Below are 20,529 nucleotides of genomic sequence, written 5' to 3' on the forward strand. Positions count from 1 at the left end.
ATAATCAGTGATACTAATAATCATCTCACATACACAGAGGTCATTATCTCTGAAGGACCAATATTATGCACAAATCACCTGTTTTATATTTTGTACTTGCCGCTTACAAATTTGGCAGTATGCCCAGTATAGTGCTTTAGCAGCTCTTCTGCTTGGAAAATGACCAAAATACAGTCCACGGTAAGTGTTCTCAGCTGTCTGAATATCTTAGTCCCTTCCAGATTTATGAATGTAATCACAGCTAATAATGTATATTATACAACTCCCCGCCATTAATATTCAGAAATGTTCACGCTGATTGGTCAGCGTGCATGTTGTAAATCAGAGTTATAGTAATGGAAAAAGGTCCGGTCGCCCGGACTTTTTCCATTACTATAACTCTTTTTTCTCACTGTTTCGCTATGTTAAATGAGTTTAACATAGCGAGACAGCTTTAAAAAAAGCAATGGAGATTTCCAGTTTTTTACTTACATGCTGCTTTGGGTGATAAATAAGAGGCACCAGTAGTTTAGGGAGGGCCTCTGTCAACTGATGATTCTTTTAATGCTTGGCTTTTGAAGATCTTGCTTTCTCCGTTGCTTTTATTTATTTATTTATTCATTTATTTATTTATTTAAATTTGTTGACCGGGAGTGTCCGACTGGACATGGGTCCATTTTCAGTGGAGGCCCGAGGAGAAAAGCTCCACAGTAAAATAAACAGACAGTAGTTACATTGGATTACATAGCGATTAACAATTTAACATAGAAATTACTTACAACATATTTACAGAAGAACATAGTACATCAGTAGACAACTAGAATCTTTATCTGTGAAGTACAGAACAGGCATTAACAAATGTAACAATGAGAAGTTCCTGCTGTATAATAAGTACTAGGCTTATGAGCATCTGAGCTTGCTATCATCAAGGTAGTTAGTGGAGGTGAAAGAAAGGTAGTAGTTGGATGGGGTGGATGATATTAGAGTGGGAGTTGCAAAGGCATAGCCAGCATGTTTTTAGGTGCGTTTTTAATAAAGTTTTGAAGTTGGTGCATGATGGTATGGAGGTAATTGTGGGTGGGAGTGAGTTCCATAATTTGGCTATGGCGCAAGAGAATAGTGCTTCACCAGTAGAGTTATTGGCTTTAGTGATCTGCAAGTGATTTTTGTTGCTGGATCTTAGTGGTCTGGTGGTGCGATAGGGTTGGAGTAGATTCTGGAGGGATGGGACATTTAGTGGATGGTTTACTAGTTTGTGGGCGAGTGAGAGTTGATACCACTGAAGGAGGTGAGGGAGTTCAAGCCAGCCCAGTTCAGCAGGTGAGAGACAGTGGTGACTACGGTAGGGTGGCCCTGTGGCTTTTGTTGTAGCAGGTCTCTAGCTTGTTTAGATCACATTGCCTTAGGTTGGTATATACTGGAGAGGCATAAAGTAGGGTGGAGATAAGGTGGGAATTTGCTATTGAAATCTTTGCTGCTTTGGTGAGAAATTGTTTATTTCTGTATAATGCTCCTAGTTTTTGTGGACTTTTTATGGTCATGGATATGTGAATGTCAAATTTTAGTTTATTGTCTTTTTCCACTCCTAGCAATTTGGTGTGTTCAGTTGGGTATATAGTGGTGCTGTCTTTTGCTGTGATGTTAAAGTGAGAGTTGTTTTGAGTATGTTTGGTGGGTTGGAAAATGAGTAGTTTAGTTTTGTTTGGGTTGAGTATTAATTGGGCATTGGATAACCATGTTTCAACAGAGGAAAAGGCTTCCTGTGTGACTTTTTGCAGTTTGGGTAGGGACTGGGCTGAGCAGATGATGGTTGAGTCATCTGCGTATTGGATGAGTGTGCCATGTTTGGTGGCAGAGGCTAGATTATTGGTGTAAACAGAGAAAAGTAGGGGTCCAAGGATGGATCCTTGGGGAACCCCTATGGAGACAGGTAGTTGGGGAGATATGTCATTCTGCCATGGATTGTTGGCAGTCAGACAGGTAACTCTGAAACCAGTTGGTGACTGATTGTGAGAAGGATAGGTTATTGAGGACAGAGATAAGTTGTTTGTGTGGGACCATGTCAAATGCTTTAGATAGATCTAGGAAAGTAGCAGAGGAGAGATAGCCATTGTTTTTATGCTAAAGGATAGTGTTAGTAAAGGAGAGTAAGGCAGTGGTGGTGCTATGGTTTGGTCGGAAACCATGCTGAGTACTGGAAAGGAGGTTGTTAGTAAGGAAGTAGTCTGAGACCTGAGAGTGTATGCATCTCTCTAGTATTTTGGAGAGTGGAGAGAGAATAGCTATGGGGCGGTAGTTGGTTAGCTCTGCAGAGGGTCCGCCTTTGTGGAGGGGAATTATATGTGAGACTTTCCACAATGTGGGAACGTAACTTTCTGACAGAGATCGGTTAATCAAGATGGATACTGGGTAGGCCAGAGCATCAGCTGCGATTTGTAGGTATTCACTTGGGAGGTTGTCTGCTGCTAATTTGGTGGGTTTAAGTTTAGTTAAGAGTTTTTTATGTTGGAGGTAGGTACAGGAGAAAAAGAAGGCAGTGGGGAGATTACTAGTTGAAGGTGTGGGTTGGAGGGGAGGGGGGTTGTGTTGTTTAGCTAGTGATAGTATGGTTTGGGTGAAGTGTGTGTTGAATGAGGTAGCAATATTTTCTGAGGAGTGAGGGATGTTAGGAGGAGGGGTACTGACTTTACCTGGGTGGAGGATGGAGTTTATGGAGGACCAGAATTGTTTGGGGCTGTGTTGTGAGGAGTCTAGGGCAGACTGGTAGTATTGGAATTTGTCCTGTTTTATTAGCTTTTGACTCTATTAGTTCTAGGAATGTTTGTCTAGCTGCGGGGGTTTTGGTTTTGCGCCAGTGCTCCCAGGCTTTATCCCTGTTTTTCATTTCTGACTTAGTGGTTTTCTTTAGCCATGGGGAGTGTTGTGCTTTGGTTCTGGAAAATCTTATGGGGGCCTGGTAATTAAGGATGTTCAGGAAGGTAGTATTAAAAATTCAACTTATAGACTGAGGTACTTTAGAGCATGCCAGTTACATTCTTTGAGGGATGAGATGAATGTGAGTGGGTTAAAGTTTATTTTTTTACGTATTTGACGATAGATGGCAGGTTTAGCTTGGTACAGGTATTTTTGAGTAGGAATGTTGGGGAGTGATCACTGAGGCTATCTGATAAGCAGCCTGTTATATATGACTGGGGGTTCTTACTGACTAGTATCCAATCCAGGGTAGTGTGCTTGCTGGAGTTTTATTTATCCTTGTTGGTGACTGGACTAGTTGGGTGAAGCCATGAAGGTGTACATGATGGGTTGGATTGTTGCCAGAACAGGATTGCCAGTCAATATTGAAATCACCTAAGATGATAGTTTCTTGGGGAGATGGTGGGAAGACCAGCTGAGGAGGTTTTCTAGTGGAGGGATGTTTTGGCCAGGTGGGAAGTAGCATCCAATTATGTTGATGGTTTTGTTTTGGTTAATTTTGAGGTTGGTATATATTATTTCTTCATTGCCTATTTGTGAAGCTGATGATTTTAAGATCTGGATGTTTAGATGCTGTTTAAATATTATAGCTACACCACCTCCTTTTTTGTTTAGCCGGTCTACTCTTAGTATGCTAGTATTTGCTCACTGGTAATGTGATGTTTTAGCCAGGTTTCTGTCAGGATGACAATATCTGGGGAGTATAAGTCAATGGTGGCATGGAGTTCATGGACTTTGTTGGATATACTTCTAATATTTAGGCTTAGTAGAAGGAAGTCACTTGGCTTTCTATTGGCTGTAATATGGGAGAAGTTGTGGTTTCTAGTCTGATTATGAGGCTTTTGAAGAACTTTTCATTTTCTACAAGCATTTTAATATGACTGCACCTGTTGAATGTGACAGTTTGCATGGTTTTAACCTTTGGAAAAAAACTTGTAGTTCCTGGGGGTGTAACTAGACAACTCCTTTCTCAGTGACTGTCTTAGGGTAAGGAGGGTCTCAAAGGGGCTTAGATATTACAGCTATCCTAATGGAGTAGAATCAGGCTCTGATTTACAGAAAATGTTGACAGATATCTTTAATAGACTGGGTCTTGAACTTCTTGCCTGTATTATTCACAACAACGAAGTAATCATCAATAAGCTGTGCAGTGAGATCAAGTTTTTCAATGAAGAAATTAGGAATGATCTTCTGTTTGACATGCAGAAAGAACAGTATGACCAAGTGCTTGCTAGACTTGACCACCATTGTGAAAAGTTAAAAATTAGGAAAAACAGGACACTTTTGAGGAATAAAAAGCAGTATGAATCTGGTCAGCCATATCCCTTAGTAGCTGAACACATAGAATCTAAACAGCTTGATTACCGGGACAATTAGATTTACTCCAAGAGAGGGTACCATTTTGGATGCTACCCGAAATGAACCCCTGAGAGAATATTACTATAACCAAGCTAGGTCATTTGACATCTGTCTTTAGAAATTCCCCCCTTCAGGTGCTCAGAAAGAATAATCAGCCAGATACACCAGCAAGGGTTATATGCCAGCCAGATGGTTTTGCAGTCCAAACCAAGTTACAGCCTTCAGTGCAAGAGTACCAACAAAAAGGGCTGAGAAAGAGGAAGAGGAAGAGTAAGGGGGTGCAGAAGGGGCAAGATCAGGCATGTAGCCCTATGAATGTACCTATTTCATTTAGTGACAATAGTATAGTAATGGAACGCAATGGCTTTGGGATTTTGGTTTGACTATTACTGGAGATCTTTTCTCTCTCTTTGAACAAGAGTTTATTTTTATTCCAACAGCTAAATATGACCTTACAGCTTCCCCAATATAATTTGAACTATATATTAGGAAGATAACTTTTGATATTCAGTTTCAAGATTCTCACAAGGACTCTCTTAAGAACAACACACTTAAAAAGAAAAGAATTGTGATGCCAGTGATGAATCCCTAGTGCTAGTGCCTGCAAGAGAGACTTTTACAAACATCTTGCTCAAAGAAAATAGCTGTAAGAAGATTCAACCTTTCCTCTTATGAAAGGAATGTGTTCTCCTATTTTAGAAAGGAGAATTTGATTAGAATTAGGAAACCAGACAAAGGTGGTGGTGTTGTGTTATATGATAACATTGACTACATCAATGACAAGTTTAATATTTTACATGACAGTATAAAATATACAGTAGAATTTAGAAACAAAATGGTCATTGTTTACAAAAAATTGATCAGTACTTGGAAGATGAGTCAATGCAAATCCAGATTAGTTCTGATTCTTATACACTTTTAATAAATACAGTACCAATTATTCCAACTATTTTTTGCATCCCCAAAGTTCATAAAGACATTTTAAAACTTCCCCTCAGGCCTACTGTGGCCATACCTATCCACCTGCAGTGGTGGTTGACAGGGTCTTTAAACCAGTGTAGGATTTGATCATGCACTTGTTAAAATATTCTTAGGACTTTTTGGGGAGACTGAAATCTGAACTTTGGTATGAGGTGGTTAAGTGTTTGACAGTGCATGTCATAGATCTTTTCTCAAGTATACCCCAAGACAAGGGTTTGGAATTATTTCACAAAGCCTCAATTACACTTGATTTTTTAACTACTGCAAGTCTTAGATCCATTATATGGTATATGGATCTAATTTTAGGTAACAACTATATATTTTTTTAAGTTAAGATTTTTAAATGGATAAAAGGAGTAGCAATGGGTGCAGCTTGCACCAATGTATTTGTTAATTTATTAATGCTCACCTGGGTGAGAAAGTGCATATTTAAATCTGATTTTTCTTGCTACAGTAAGCTATATGTTCATTCCCTTGATGATATTTTCATTTTGTGGAATGGTGACAAACTGATGGTGGGTGAGTTTGTCACATTTATTAACAACACCACCTCCATTATTAAATTTACATATCAGTTGAATGACACTTCTGACATTATTTAGATACCACTATTACAAAATAAGCTGGCAGTTTTGCTTCAAACGTCTACTCTTTCAAATACATACTATTTTAATAGTCACCATCTATTTGTACAGAAAAAAGTCTAGTCAGGGGGCAGTTTGTGAGATTGGCAAGAATGATTTCTGACAAGGGGATGTTCAAAAGTGAAAGGAAGAAATTAGAAGGCATGTTTTTCAACAGAAGTTATCCTAAAATGTTGGTTAAGGTTTATAGGTTAGTACTAGACTAACTGCCCTTGCAAGCCATTTTAAGCCTAGCCAATTATCCCTTGTGAGACTCAAACCCTGCACCTTGTTTTTGTAAGGCAAAAACTTTAACCATTAGGCCACCCTCCCAACTTGGTGATAAGGTAATTGATTTAGGTATTGGCATTTCAGGTGTTACAAAAGTGTCAAAACAAAATCCAGACAAAGAGCCCCAAGTAGATGAAGTTAAAAAGGTTCGAGGAAATAGACAATTTTTACAGACACCTAGTACGAGAATATAATGTAGGTTAGAGAGTCATTAAGAATATTCTCTACAGAAATTGGAACATTCTGGGTAGCGACAAAAAATTAGGAAAATGATATGAAATGGGCTTTTATTTGTATATAAGAGTGCAAAAAATTAATTATTTTGTAGAATGACCAAGGCAGATATGTAACTTCAATAGAGGGGAATAAAAGCACTTCAAGATGTGGAGCATGTAATCAATGCAAGTAAATCCACAAAGATAATTTTTTGGTGTTAGAAAATTCTGTAAAATTTAAATATGGGAATTGTAATACCAAAAGTGTCATTTACCTTGCGATATGTTCTGTTATGTCCAGCATTTTATGTTGGTAAAACAGAACATGCATATTTAAGAAACACATTTATGAACAAACATATGACACATCCAAAAATAATATTAACGCCATATTTAGGCATTCATTACACTGTGGTTCTTTAAACAATTTTTGTTTAGGATTTTAGAAAAAGTAACCCCCTACCCAAGAGGAGATGTGTGGGAGGTGAAAATAGACAAGGAGTTAAGTTGACAGTTAAAACTAGATGCCATGTGTTTTCCTGGTTTAAATAACAATATTTCCATTGTCCCAGTATTGAAGCAATAGGCTGCAAAACTATAATAATTTTTCAATTTATTTGCTATGAGTTTTACTGGAAAATATTATTTATTGTTTTATCAAGTTTATTTGCTTGTATAGATGTTACACAAAATTCTCGATGTTTTTAATGTTATTATATGAGTTGCCAAAGTTTTTAACTTAGTTTTTCTTTAAGTGTGATACCTTTAAATATTGCTTAGGTTGTAACTAGTTTTAAATTTAATTAATTATTGGCCATGCAATTAATTGTAACTATATAAACCTGTATAAGTGGGCAGGGCTTCCTTTTATTGTTCTGATAAGCCCTGTTGTATTCAAGAGGGACAAAAAGCTTACCAGCTTAAACATAAAGAAATACGTTTTTGTACTAGTCAATAAAGGATTTTTTTATCAATGTGTTCTAGTACTTTGCTGCATAAATTCCTTTAGTACTGGTATAATTTTTGAGTTTGTTGGCACCACTGGAAATCAGTCTTAGCACTTCCAAATATAGTAAATACGGTCCATTAATAATGTAGACTGCCTGTCAGGGAAAATAATGCCAAGGTGATGTTCATGACAGCAATATATGTTGACAGGTTACACAGAGGTGTTGCAATTAGTGTTCTTACTTGCAAGCCCTTGTGTTTCCAGTTCATTTTCCAGATGAGGTACCCATCCAGCAAAATGTGTATGTTCTTCTTGTCTGCATGTGGATTCTGGCCAAGGACTCAAGTTCCTCCCATATTCCAAAGTCATTGAGTAGATGAACTAGCTATGCTCCAAATTGTCTATATGTTTGTGTACTGTACTTTTCATTGTGTGTGCATACATCTGCATGTGCATGTGTGCATATGTGCGTGTATCTGTATGTGTACGTGTGTGTGCTCATGTGCATGTGTGCATGTGCTCGCGCACGCTTGTGTGTGTGTGTGTGTGTGTGTGTGTGTGTGTGTGTGTGTGTGTGTGTGCGTGTGTGTGTGTGTGTGTGTGTGTGTGTGTGTGTGTGTGTGTGTGTTCTTTGACAGACTGCCATTCCTTCAACCTTCTGTTTACTAGGATAGGTTCCAGGGAGGGAGGAAGGAAGTAAGGAAAGAAGGACATTTCAAAGGGAGAATTATAATGTGGCAAGTACAGTTAATGTTAAAATTGTTCAATCTGATTAGCCCATGCTGTAAAATATTTACATAGCAAAAAGGAAATTATCTATTGTAGTATGAAGTCTTAAAAAAATAATACAATCTGGCTTGTGCAATAGCCACCAGGCTAACATGTATTAGATGGGAGAGCTCACAGCAAGTGGGAGAAGGGGGAGTCAGGTCTAGGGACAGCCAGGTTAGCCATGATAGGCAGGTTTGAAGGGTTGGGAAGGAAGATGTGATCCACAGGGGTAGCAGTAAAAAGGCTGATTAGGATGAGATTAAGCTTAAGTATGTGATTACTTATAAATGTAAATGATGTATTTTGGTTTTATAGATAGTAGGGATTGCTGGCTACTCATTAATATTTAGAACAGCAAAGAGCTACTCCAAATCTCAATCAATAACTACAGTTCTGTATTTTTTGAGTTTTGCAGAAAAATCATATGCAAAATGTCTTACTTGTTTAATAGCATTATCTACTGCTTGAGGTGGCGGTGTGCAATAAACACATAAATGGTTACAATTAGGTCCTGTATAAACCAGTTATGCTGACCTCTGTGCCTCACCCCAACTGACACCCCTGCTGCTGACTAGGTATAAAGTCACAAAGCAGCTGCAGAGGTGGTAGAGTGGAGAGACTGAACCATGATAGATGCTACATACAGAGGAAAGGACTCATGATGTTTACCTTTACAATGAAAACAAAAAGGAACATCACTTTTTGTCTCACTGAAATCACTTAGATGAAGGCATTGATAGTGATGATAGAACTGCTTATGATGTTGATAGCCATGAAGATAGGTTATGCTGACCCTTTTAGAAGAATTCACTCTTGAGACTGCAATACAAAACAAATAAATCAGCATATAGGAATTGAAAAGATGTCTGTCAAAACTTAGTGCTCATTTTCAAACCCACTCTTCCAAACGGCAATATGCGGTATTCATAAATGTCTTTGTGAAGTATGTGCACACACCATTTGAAAGGCATCTGCAAACCTGCACAGAATTTATATTTCCTGCATCACTTAATAGATTTCTGTCCTGCAGTCAAAAAGTTTTAAAAAGTTTTCATAAAGTACTTTTTTATGCAAACTCTACGTATAGTCTGCTTTCACTCAGATGTACAACCTTTCTATCCAAAGATGTACAAAAGTTTTAGCTCTGGATTTCAACTGTGTGTGTCTCTTAAAAAGTATCCCTTTATACGAGTATGCTATTGCTTTTAAATATTTACCAGTAGCTTGAAATCAAATGGTGGAGAAGCTGGATGATAAAGGTAGGAATCTCTCTTCAGGAATGTTGTTAGTCACTGGCTTGCATCTCTGCAGCCTGAGTCACTGTTTCCAGCTGTCTTTAGTCTTTTAAATCCCTGAGCTTCTTTAATCCTTCTGTAGAAAGCATCAAGCATCATAAATCTCCTCCCCTCCTGTGCCTGATTGGCAGGCGAGTGGCCTAATTCAGCCCACAGTAACTACTTTTGAGCCGTAGTTTAAACAGAGCAATAGGTGGACAGTTGCTTTCTTGCATCTGACTTGTGCGCACTAAACAACGAAAGGTGTAGGATCTGCAAAATTCCTGGATACCCTTCTCTTTTGTAACAGTGATTTTTTTTTGCAAGAGAGAATGGAAACTAAAGTGGGTGACTTTGCTTGACATCAAGCTTGTTTGCTGGATTTGTTTCACTCTTCCTAGTTTTTTTCATGTGGGGGCAGACTGTTTCTGGCTCTATGGATAATGGAATTCTAAACATGAGGAAGGTAAGGCACATGTCTGATAGGATAAGACAAGGATATGCTATATTTATAATTCTGCATTATTTAACTGCAGCCTGCATTTCAATGAAAACATCTTATTTTATCTAGCATCTTTTTTCTTGAGGCAAATTTACAGATAGGAAGTATTTTAGCTGACCATTGTGTTTAAATGCATTGATTTTTGATAATGTGTAGTAGAACTAACTTAATGAAATGAACTTAATTGCATTATATCAACATGCATTTAAACATCATTACTTTCACTGTATGCAAAAGAATTGGTAAAGGTAAATATACTTACTGTTCTAATTTGAGAAACAGTGCATGAATATTTATATTTGGTTTTAAAAATGCTAATGCAATATTAAAGTGATTTCAGTCATGTGGCCTATTGAAATCATCTTGTTAAAATTATAAATATAAATTTTTATAAGTACTGTAGACCCTTGATTAACCTTAAGAGTGGAAATGCTTTATATAAATAGGCATGAACAGCAAACAGAAAATTTTTCATGTGCTGGTGGAGGCGGGCGGTGGCTGTCTGTGAGAGATGAGAAACTTAGTGGCTACTTTCCCAGGGAAAAAAATGAAAGCATTTTCAGAGGATAGGAAAACAAAACAAAAAAAAAACTTTTTGATAGTATAGTAGAGGACAACATAATTTCAGAAAAATGCAGTACAGATGTTTGTTATTTAATTAGGCAGTATAGTCATCACTGTGTGGTCTCTTCAGGTTTTACCACTAGCACAGACACACACACACACGCACACACGCACACACACACACACACACACACACACACACACACACACACACACACACACACACACACACACACACACATCTTGAATGCTTCCATAGGCTTTACTAACAGCAACACTAGCTTAGGAGTCACTCTACACAAACATGTGACAGAAATGAAAAGTGACATCACCACTTCTTCCTGGCAGCCAGGAGTGCTGTGTTTAAAAACCTTTAGGTTCTTGGGCTCTTCAGATGCAGTCAACAAGTGTGCAGAAGTAGTGAAGTGGTCTGAGTTTATCAGTTAATTATGGGCTGCCCATCACACAGTAGGAAGTCTGGCAAGTTTTTCTTTTTCTTTTGCCCTTCTTTTGCCCTGTGTGTTGTTTGTCTGTTGCCTTTGATCAGTTGTGTGGTAAATAGACATGCAGTGTTTCCATGACAACATGTGCAGCAGATTTGTGGGAACAGAGAAAAGCTGATCATGGGACAAAGGGCAGTTTGTTAGTATGGTTAGTTGTTCGTATCCAGTGAGAGATGACACCAGCAAGGGCATCTCAAATTCAGGCTTAAAAAGACCGAAGTAATGCATATTACTCAACTGTGACTGCAAGTTATGTCCCTTGTCATGTAGTATAGCTGTCAGAAAACAAGTAAGCATTTTATCTCTTCTTCTTCTTCTTTCGGCTTTTCCCGGTTAGGAGTTCCCACAGCGGATCACCTTGTCTGAAGCATTTTATCTCTCCAATACTGCATAATATAGGTCTACTTTATTGTTAAAGTTACTACAGAAATAGCATATAGTTACTTGTATTTGTGAACTATCAGCTTCTTCTTTTTTTCTCTATTTGTATTTCAGTGATTAAGTATTTAAAACTATTAAATTTCAATGAGTTCTGAAGTATTGCATGTTGTGAGTGCAAATATTAAAAATAGTGTGGCTGTTCTGTGTGTAGTAATTGAGAAAACAAGTAATGACCACTTATTTTTCAAAAGGTTTATTTTGCTCACTAAACAAACATAACTTGTGACAGCTTTCTCCAAATGTTTTCTGGTTAAGACAGAAAAAGAATCATTGCAAACATTAGATTCTTTAGTGCTATGGAATGTTCTCATTTGTAACATCCTTGTTCATTAAAGTTGTGTGTTATTAGCAAAAGGTAAATCTAGATCACTTACTTCTTTGGGAGTACTGGATGTCAGGCCACGACTGCACATTATGTAATGTCAGTCAGAATCAGCTAAATCAGTTAATCAGCTAAATCTCCTTGAATCACTAACACTTTATTGTCTGAAAAAATGTTTCTTTACAGAGTTCAGCAAAATGTTAAATATTCCATGGATGCTGGGATGTCTGCATTTCCTAACTAAAAATATTAAGTACTGTTTTCTTAGAATGAGTCCTTATCCTAAAATTAAACCTATGACTAAACATTTTGCTACGTTTCATTACTGATATACCACAGAGATTTTGTTGCAAATGAAATCATCATGATCAGAAAAGTCATACCTTACATGTCATTCTACATAAATATCTCATTATTTTCAAGGACAGATTCTATTGCATTGATATATATTCCTTAGTTCATTTACCATCCTGTAGATGTCAGACTTGAAACTTTGTAAATGAGCAAAGCAACACCTTAAAGTACAGTGTTCAAGAAAGTAGAAAAATCCCACTCTGAATCATCTGTAGGTATTATATTGTATGCGCAACAGTTTCTGCATGGATTACTATTTTACTTGAGTGACATGAAATAAATAAACAGCAATCACCATAACAATAGTTACTTAAGAGAAATAAAACTGTCTTATCAGTTTTCATTTACTTGTCAATGTGCTGTTAAACATGTTACAGTTGGTCTTGCTTTTTATAAAGTTTACCACCCTGTACTGTATCAAGAACTTGTGGTAATGTCTGTAAATGTTGAACTGCATAGGGGATTTGAAAGTATTCTCACCATGCTGGAAAGTTTGCAACTTTTTTTTTGTAATTAGACACTTGCTTACTAATTCTGATTGTTTTAATGTATCACAGTTCTACAAGATTACAGGCATTGAAGGCAAACACACTTTCCAAAGTATAGACGAATAAAAATGCTGAAACATGCTCTAAAATGATAATTCTCCTGCTATGGTCTACAGATATACGAAACACTTGTAGGTTGCATGTGGATTCTGGAATTGTAGTAATTTGATCTTCTTCCTGGGATATAAAAAATAATTATTCAGGTGTGACTTATGTTATACAGAATGCTGATAAAATTAATTTCAGACAGAGTTTGGAATTATAGTGACTTTTGTATATGGGGATTTCGGTTCTTCCATTATTTGCACAGAGGATGGATTTTTGGAATACACAGCAGGGTATATCTTATTCTGCAAGAGAACTGGATTATTTTGAGTAAAAAAACTTATTTTGATAGTTTTCCTGTATTTTAGAAGACTGAATGTTGTACTCATTTAAAATGTAATACTAAAATGTGTTGCATATGTAACAATCATTCATTCAGCTGCTAGATGTGGGCTACTTCTCTTTTAGAAAAGCCACATGGTTTTACGGCTGCATCTGCTCTATGTAGCTGTTTTTTTAAATGTCATTATTTGACAAATGGTTTAGATCAATTTATTATATACAACTGCTTCTCAGGGGTGCTGCTGAAGTTAAACTATTTCTTTAGAACAATGCCATATGCTGAGTCAGGTTACTGGAGTTATTTCTTGTCACATCTGTGATGATTTTATGTACCAGATTTAAGTACAACAGGTTACAGTAACCTTTGACATTTCTGCCAGACATTATTTACATTCCTTGGTAGAGGACTGTCTGTTTTTGAACATAAACCTAGGGTCTACAACTGAACCAGTATATCCAGTTCTTACTTACCTATATTTTTTTATAACTTGTTTGCCACAATAATTTGTCATCACATCGTGTATTACTTCTAGCTTCAATGAAAGTATTAAATTCATTTGTCTGTGCTGGTCTCTATGCATTTTTTAAGAATCAGTATATCAACTGTAAAGGCAGAACTTCAATACAGTAAAACAACAGTATAAGTCAACATTTGTTAACAAAGTACTTAAAACAAAAGGATGGCACACAAGTAACATCTCAAGCATAATTGTTACCTTTTCTTCCAATAGCCCTTCTCCTGTCCTCTTCTGTTAAAAGACCAGTCATACTATGGTGGTAACAAGTAATTGCCCATAGCCATTTGCTGAAGAATTTGTATATGGAGTATAGTAAAAGACAGTAATCCATATTTAAAATGCAGTGGAACATAAACATATACAAACTAAGTGCAGAATGCTTAAATAGGGTAGTAAGCCTGTGTTTTTATTAACTGCATTTGCTAGGACTTCATGTAAGCCACTATACTTCTGTTTGTATCTCAGTAATATTGCTTCATGCTACACCAATACATTTCTTTAACTGTTTGTTAACTGTGTAAACTGAATGGAGACAGCAGTCTGTTTTTAGGGGCATCTCAGAAGCACTGCCTGGTTAAGTGACTTGCTTAGTCACACAGTAGGCAGATTAAGGTGAAAGGAATCAAACCCTTGCCTCCTGGGCAGAATAAGTGGCTCACTAAAAGCTAAGAGCTTTATTCCTGTTCTTTGCTAACTGACAGACAAGTCATATTATACCTTTTTTTTTTTTTTTTTTACTGCATAGTTTCGTTGGAGTGACTATTTTGTATATCAACAACTGTCTTTATGAAAAAACAGTTCCTAACTTCACCTGCTCAATGAATTTTCAAGCTACAGCTTTGCCCATTTTTTTATCCTTGACTGTCTTCTCATCTGAGAGATTCTGTTGTTTTAGACATATTTCCTCTGGGGTATTTTACATCTTCTGTCATATGTACTCTCCTCCTATTCACTCCCTCTTTACATTTTAACTCTTTTTAGTCTGTTTTCATAGGTCTCCTTTTTAGCCACCTATGATTTGCGTTGCTTTCTTTTAATCACAGCTTCTGTTTACAAATTAATTCTGTATTCCAGCACTTGCCTTTTAAACTGTGTTATGAACATCTTCCAGTGCATCATGCATTCCTCGGACTTTCATTACTGCTTTATTCAGGTTGATTCACCATCGTACCTCTCAACCTCTTAGTGCAGGAAATCTAGACAAAGCCTGGCAAAATGGGAGGACAAAGGCCCAAAAATAGGGACAGATTTTAAATACTGCACTTAGAAACTTAGAAAGTTGCTAGAGTAACAGGGTTTGTGTTAACATAAATTTTCTGAATGATTTTAAGTCTGAAACTCGTGTATGTCATTATTTAGTGACTTCAGTCTTCAGATCATCCCATTGATTTGCCAGAAAACCATACATTTTATGATGAACAGACCAAAAATATGAGGCAAAAACTGGACATTCTGCGAAAAGCTGTACAGCTGAGAGGAATGTCCACCATTTGTTAGGTCATGTGATATAGCTATTCCTTTGCCTCTTTCCATGTTTGTTGCTGTCAGCATCTTGTCCCTCCCCCATCCAGTAATTTGTGCTGCCTTACACCTTGTTACTTAGATGACTAACCTTGTACATCTTTGCCTGGAAGTCAATTTGTTACAGATTTCACCCTTCTTCTAACTGTGGTATATTTCTTCTCATACTTTCTCCACCCTCTCTACTGATCCAGCTGCAGATGTTTGTTTCATCTGCATGCACACATACTTTTTTCTTCCAGTGTCCATGAATATCACTAATACAAACAGGTATAGTCTTAGAGAAGATCCATAAAATACACATCTTATAACTTCTCTGTTTTTGCTGTGAATCATATTCTCTATTACCTCCAGTGTCTGTTTTTTCAATCAAGTCTTTAATCAAGTCTCTATCTTAAAATCCACCTCAGTTCTGGGTAACATCTATACATACTTCTCAATTGTCCAGATTTTTTTCATAGTTTTGGTCTGTTCCTCTTAAAATGTGTGTTTTTTCAGGCAAATAGCTTAGGATTGAAGTCATTAAATAATGACTAACATTTAAGTTGCAGACTTTCAGAAAAATGCATGCTAACAGAAATCCTGTTATTCTTGCAACTTTCTAAGTTTAAAAAGCAATATTTGAAATCTGTACCTATTTGGGGGTCTTTGCCCCCTCCCCCATTATTTTAGTTTTTTTTTTTCCAAAACTCTTGCGCTAAGAGGCTGAGAAGTATGCATTTGCATCAGCTTTTTGTGCTGCTGTGTGTGAAAAGCCATTCTGAAATCTAGGAAAGCCATATCCACAGTCCCTCTATTATTGTCTGTTTGGATGGCCCTGTCAAGGGCATTAGATTTGTTTGACACAACCTTCCTACTTATCCACACAGCCCTGATGTGCAAACTGGTTGTAACCCTTTCCTGGGAAATTCTTCAGTTTTTCAAACAGTAATTGCACTGTTCTTAACAAAAAAAAAGTTGCCCCTCTGCAGGCAAAAAAAAGGTGTCTTGATGGTATCTATTATACCAAGAACAATACCAATGTGTCATATTTACATCACAAGCAAAAATAGATGGTGCTGTATGACTCACAAGATTAGTAATGCTATGCTTTGTAGTGTATTTGCATTTGCAATAGCTATGGCAGACAACTTGATATATAAACTATGCAGTCATTAGCTACATAAAATATTAACATTAATTTATTTCAGAATGAAATACTTTTAATTATACAAAGGTAGCTCATTAGTATGCAAAAACATGCATGTTGATTAGTCAGCCCAGCCAAGTGTGCCCATTGTAAAATCGACCATATATCAATAGAAAGAAGTTCAGTCACTGAAGTTTGACAGGAATTTCTTCTATTAATATATGCTATGAAACTTTTTGCCCATAGCATAAATCCTGTTATTCTAGCACCTTTCTCAGTTTATAAGAGCAAAATTTACAAGGATGTTTGTCCCCCTTGTTTAAGGCTTTGCAGTTTTCATAGGCTAAGAGGTCAAGAGGTATGTATGTATGGTGGGCAAAGAAAATACAAGGAAAATGATGTACATTATGCAAAATAAAAGAAATGTACCTGATTTTCCTTGTATTTTTGCCCTGTCTCTCTTGTACCTCTAAACTAGATGTGTCCAACCTGCGGCCCACGGGCCGCATGCGGCCCTCAGAGCTCTGCCATGCGGCCCTCTACTTCTAACTCCAACATTGATGTACGCATGCCCCAAAACACTTTTTTGTTGTGTTTTTCATGGCCGTGACCTGTAACTCTAACATCGGTGTGCGCATGCACCAAAGTTTAAATTTTTTTGCACCAAAGAAGGGTCTTTGTGTTCGCGCCATTATTTTGTGCCAAAGAATCAATGTGTGTGTTCTTGCTGAAGAGGGACTCATCTATGGATTTGCTGCCATTGCCTTTTAAAGAGACAGCACTTAATCTGTGTTAATAGGTAAGTATGGTGTGAGTGAGTGCATGCATGAAAGCAGAATGATTGTGTGCGTGAAAGTAGAAGTGTGTGTGTTTGTTTATGTGTGCATGACAGAGAGACAGAGAGAGACGCATGCACAAAGAGGCTAACGTACAAACAAGTTGGCTCACAAATGCATCCTACATTAAAAGTACACTTTCATTAAATTGCAGCTTTTCTGACAGGGTGTTGTATTGAATATAAAATCATACCTCTCAACTGTATGGATTTTCGAAGAATGTCTGGATTTTTGCCTCATCTTCCAATTTGTGTCTTTTGCTTAGGAAATAAAAGTTGTCATCCAAGGTAATGCAGTCCCAGGGATTAAGTATGAGACAGCAGCCTAGGGTTAATGGGTCAGTAATGGATTGACTAATGTGGAACTGTAGCATATAAAGTTTATTGTTTTTCTTTTGACAAACAAAAAAATCACCTAGTACTGTCTTGCCATTGGTGGGTTCTAAGCAGTGGTAGATTGGACAACAGTAAGCATATCTTTGGTGGATCATCAACACTGGCAAATCAGGTGAGCACAATGTCATTTTTTAAATGTTGGGGGTTTTAGTGTGTATGTGTGTGTTTGTGTTGGGAGTGCTGCAATAGTAGATGATTATTAAAGACAGAAACTTACAAACTGTGGAGAATATGTTTCTTTGTTTCAAAACCTGATACTTGGGTACTAGAAATGCCAAAAATTGATTTTTTAAGACATAACTTCTTGCCATTTACATTGGATGGATATTTACATTTAATGGACAATGTTAGCAGTATGAGTGTGGTCCTGTAGGGATCTGGAGGATGGTAAGTCTACCACTGCCAATGTCTTGTAAAGTGTCCTGGAAATGGATATTGGGATGTTACTGAAAAAATACAGCAAGTGAGCTTTGAAATGTAGTTTAATTAAACAAAGTGCACTTGCAATTTACAGGCCATAATTTAATTTATTTCAGGTAGTCCAGATCCTGGTAGATTGTATACCATTAGACTTAATTAGGGAGAGGTGTCATTCTGTGGAAATAAGCAGACCTAGTTTCAGTGAAAGCTCTGTGGTTGTTTGCAGGTAGGAAGTTGCAGGATGTGGAGCCAATGTGTTTTATTATTTTTAATGAATTTGTCATTTCAAAGTATGGTTTTCTTTGTTGCAAAAGAAGGCAGGATTGAATGAGCCATATAATGCTTAACTGACAATAAAGGGATAGAAACATTATACATGATGTATAATGTTTGCAGCTACACTTGTTTCAATGGTGTCTGTGATGCATAACTAATTTTGGGTCTGTGTCCCAATTTTATTTTTCGCTTTGTCCAGAATTCTTGCTCTAAGGTTGAGAGGTATGGTTCCATGCTAAATCAGGAGATTGTATTTACCTTGGAAGACTTTTCAGCATAATTATGAGAAACAGAGCGTTTTTAAGATCTCCACTTATTTCCAATATAAACTGCCATGTAACCTTGCAAATAACTTTCTTATTACGCTACTTTAATTCTTTTGGAATTGACAGGTATGCTTCATTTGTTCGGACGTAAGCATAGTGTGCTGTGACTGATTTCTTGCAGCAGTCTGTGGCTTACTTATCACAATATGTTTTCTGTGTTTCTGGGTGTGTGATCAATTTAACAGTTTTAAAGATGTTTTCCAAAATTAAATAAATACATAATAAATGAAAAAAAGTAATCCTTTCTTCACTTTGAGCTATTGACAAAGTGTGGGAATTAGTTTTTTTCAAAAGCGATGGTCAGCATTACAGCTTAGTAAATGGTCAGTCTGTGAATAACTTCTGAACAAATTAAAATGTGTGAATGTCAAATGGCTTTAGACTGGAGGGAAGTTATATGTTTACTCCAGTATGTAGTATGATCTTAGAGAGTTTATTGATTTCTTATTTATTTAATTTTTGATGAGCATTTGTTTGTTGATTTATTGATGGTCCTTTTGCTGGTGGGAAATTGCATGGATGAATCCATTTCTATTATGATTTTTTTTTTCAGATATTTTGACTTCCAGACAATTTCAATCAGTGAGAATGTGTCATGTGATTACTGAGGTTGCCTATTTTACAAGTAGGGGCTCCTTTTCTGTGTGTGTGTGTGTGTGTGTGTGTGTGTGTGTGTGTGTGTGTGTGTGTGTGTGTGTAAGAGAAAGAGATTTAATATGTATACTGAATACATTTTTGCAAATGGAATTCTTAGTTAAATAGGCCCCTATTCTTAGACAAGTAGACTTGAGTAACCAATATTAGATCTTAGTCATCCAGCCGGATCCTTCCGGTTTGATGAAGGCTATGCTACTTACTTAAGGAGTACATTCATGGCTATCCATCCAGTTGTAGTGTTGTTGAACTACATTGTTTGATAATGAGAGGAGCTTTTTACAGAAGTTGAAAGTTTTTGTGTCAAGAAGCTGTCTATACAAAGTGGCTCGTTTATGTTGCAGTGAAGGCTGTGGTCTTTGCAGTGAGTGTTTTAAATATAACCAGTATTTCTGAGGTGGAGAAAGTCTCTTAAGGCAGGATCTTTCTTAGCCTGGAAAGCAAGCCAGTGATGAAATTTATAGGGGCCAATGAGAGACAGAGGAAAGCAAGAAGCTTTTTAGTCTGTTTGGATAACTAAGTGAACTCAGTCCTTTGTTCTTTTTTTGTCAGAAATGGTTGTAGTCTTTCTTTTGGCATGGCATTTTGCTGAAGCATGTGCCAAAAGGGGTGTTGCGCTCAATAATTGCTCTTGTAAAGGAAGAATACAGGGATGTTATGACCTCCTTTTCTATGGATGAGATACCCTTACTAATGAAGTGGGCCATGTAAAAATCTTTCCATACAATGGAGACAACGTGGTGGTCAAAAGTCAGGTTTCTATCAACCTGGGTGCCCAAGCACCTAACGACTGATTGCGTGCTTACAACATTGTTATTAATGTGATAAATTGTGGGGACATCACTCTCCTCAAAGGGGATGATTGTGCATTTTTTGGCATTTAGCGTGAGGCCATGTTTCTGGCACCAGTCATTTGTTTGGGTGAGACCCTCTTGTAGCTTATTCAGAATTGTTTTATTAAGTCAGTAATGTGAATTCTTTACTTTATTGCAAATTTGTTGGCTTATTTTTGTGGATTATAGTATTGTAGGACTGCTAATGTTGACATTGTATGTCAACGGAATGTTGGAGTGGTTTTCCCAGTGAGAAATGCTAGTGCTGTAGTGAATATCTGTTTATTTGTAAAAAAAAAAATCTATATATTAACTAAAATGTTAGAGTTAACTGTTAGATTAGAGAATTAAAATCAGAATGAGAATTAGAATTTTAAGGCAAATATTAGGCATTTATTACATTTTTTAATTGTTCGAATGCACCTACAGTACAGCCAGGAGGTCGACTTTGGTCTCCTGTGGCAGCGAAAGAGTTAACTATATGATATATTTTATATGCGGCCCCGAGACAATTTCTGTTCACTCAATGTGGCCCCGGCAAGCCAAAAGGTTGGACACCCCTGCTCTAAACTGTCCAGATTTCAG

The 20,529-nt window shown here is 37.0% G+C and overlaps 1 protein-coding gene across 2 annotated transcripts in view; it reads left to right on the forward strand.

Annotated features, from left to right (window-relative positions):
- The window catches only part of MID1 (midline 1), a 1,755,005-nt gene that overhangs the window by 430,898 nt on the left and 1,303,578 nt on the right, over positions 1-20,529 (forward strand). The window contains exon 1 of one of the 2 annotated variants that reach the window (XM_044072557.1): positions 9,628-9,881. The exons of the other annotated variant lie outside the window; for it this stretch is intronic. The gene's annotated coding sequence lies outside the window, so the exon portion shown is untranslated. Of the gene's footprint in view, positions 1-9,627; positions 9,882-20,529 lie in introns of those variants that run through there. 2 annotated transcript variants of the gene reach the window in all.

This window comes from Protopterus annectens, chromosome 5.part0 (genome assembly GCF_019279795.1).
Source record: "Protopterus annectens isolate FY-2018-M chromosome 5.part0, PAN1.0, whole genome shotgun sequence".
NCBI lineage: Eukaryota > Metazoa > Chordata > Ceratodontiformes > Protopteridae > Protopterus > Protopterus annectens.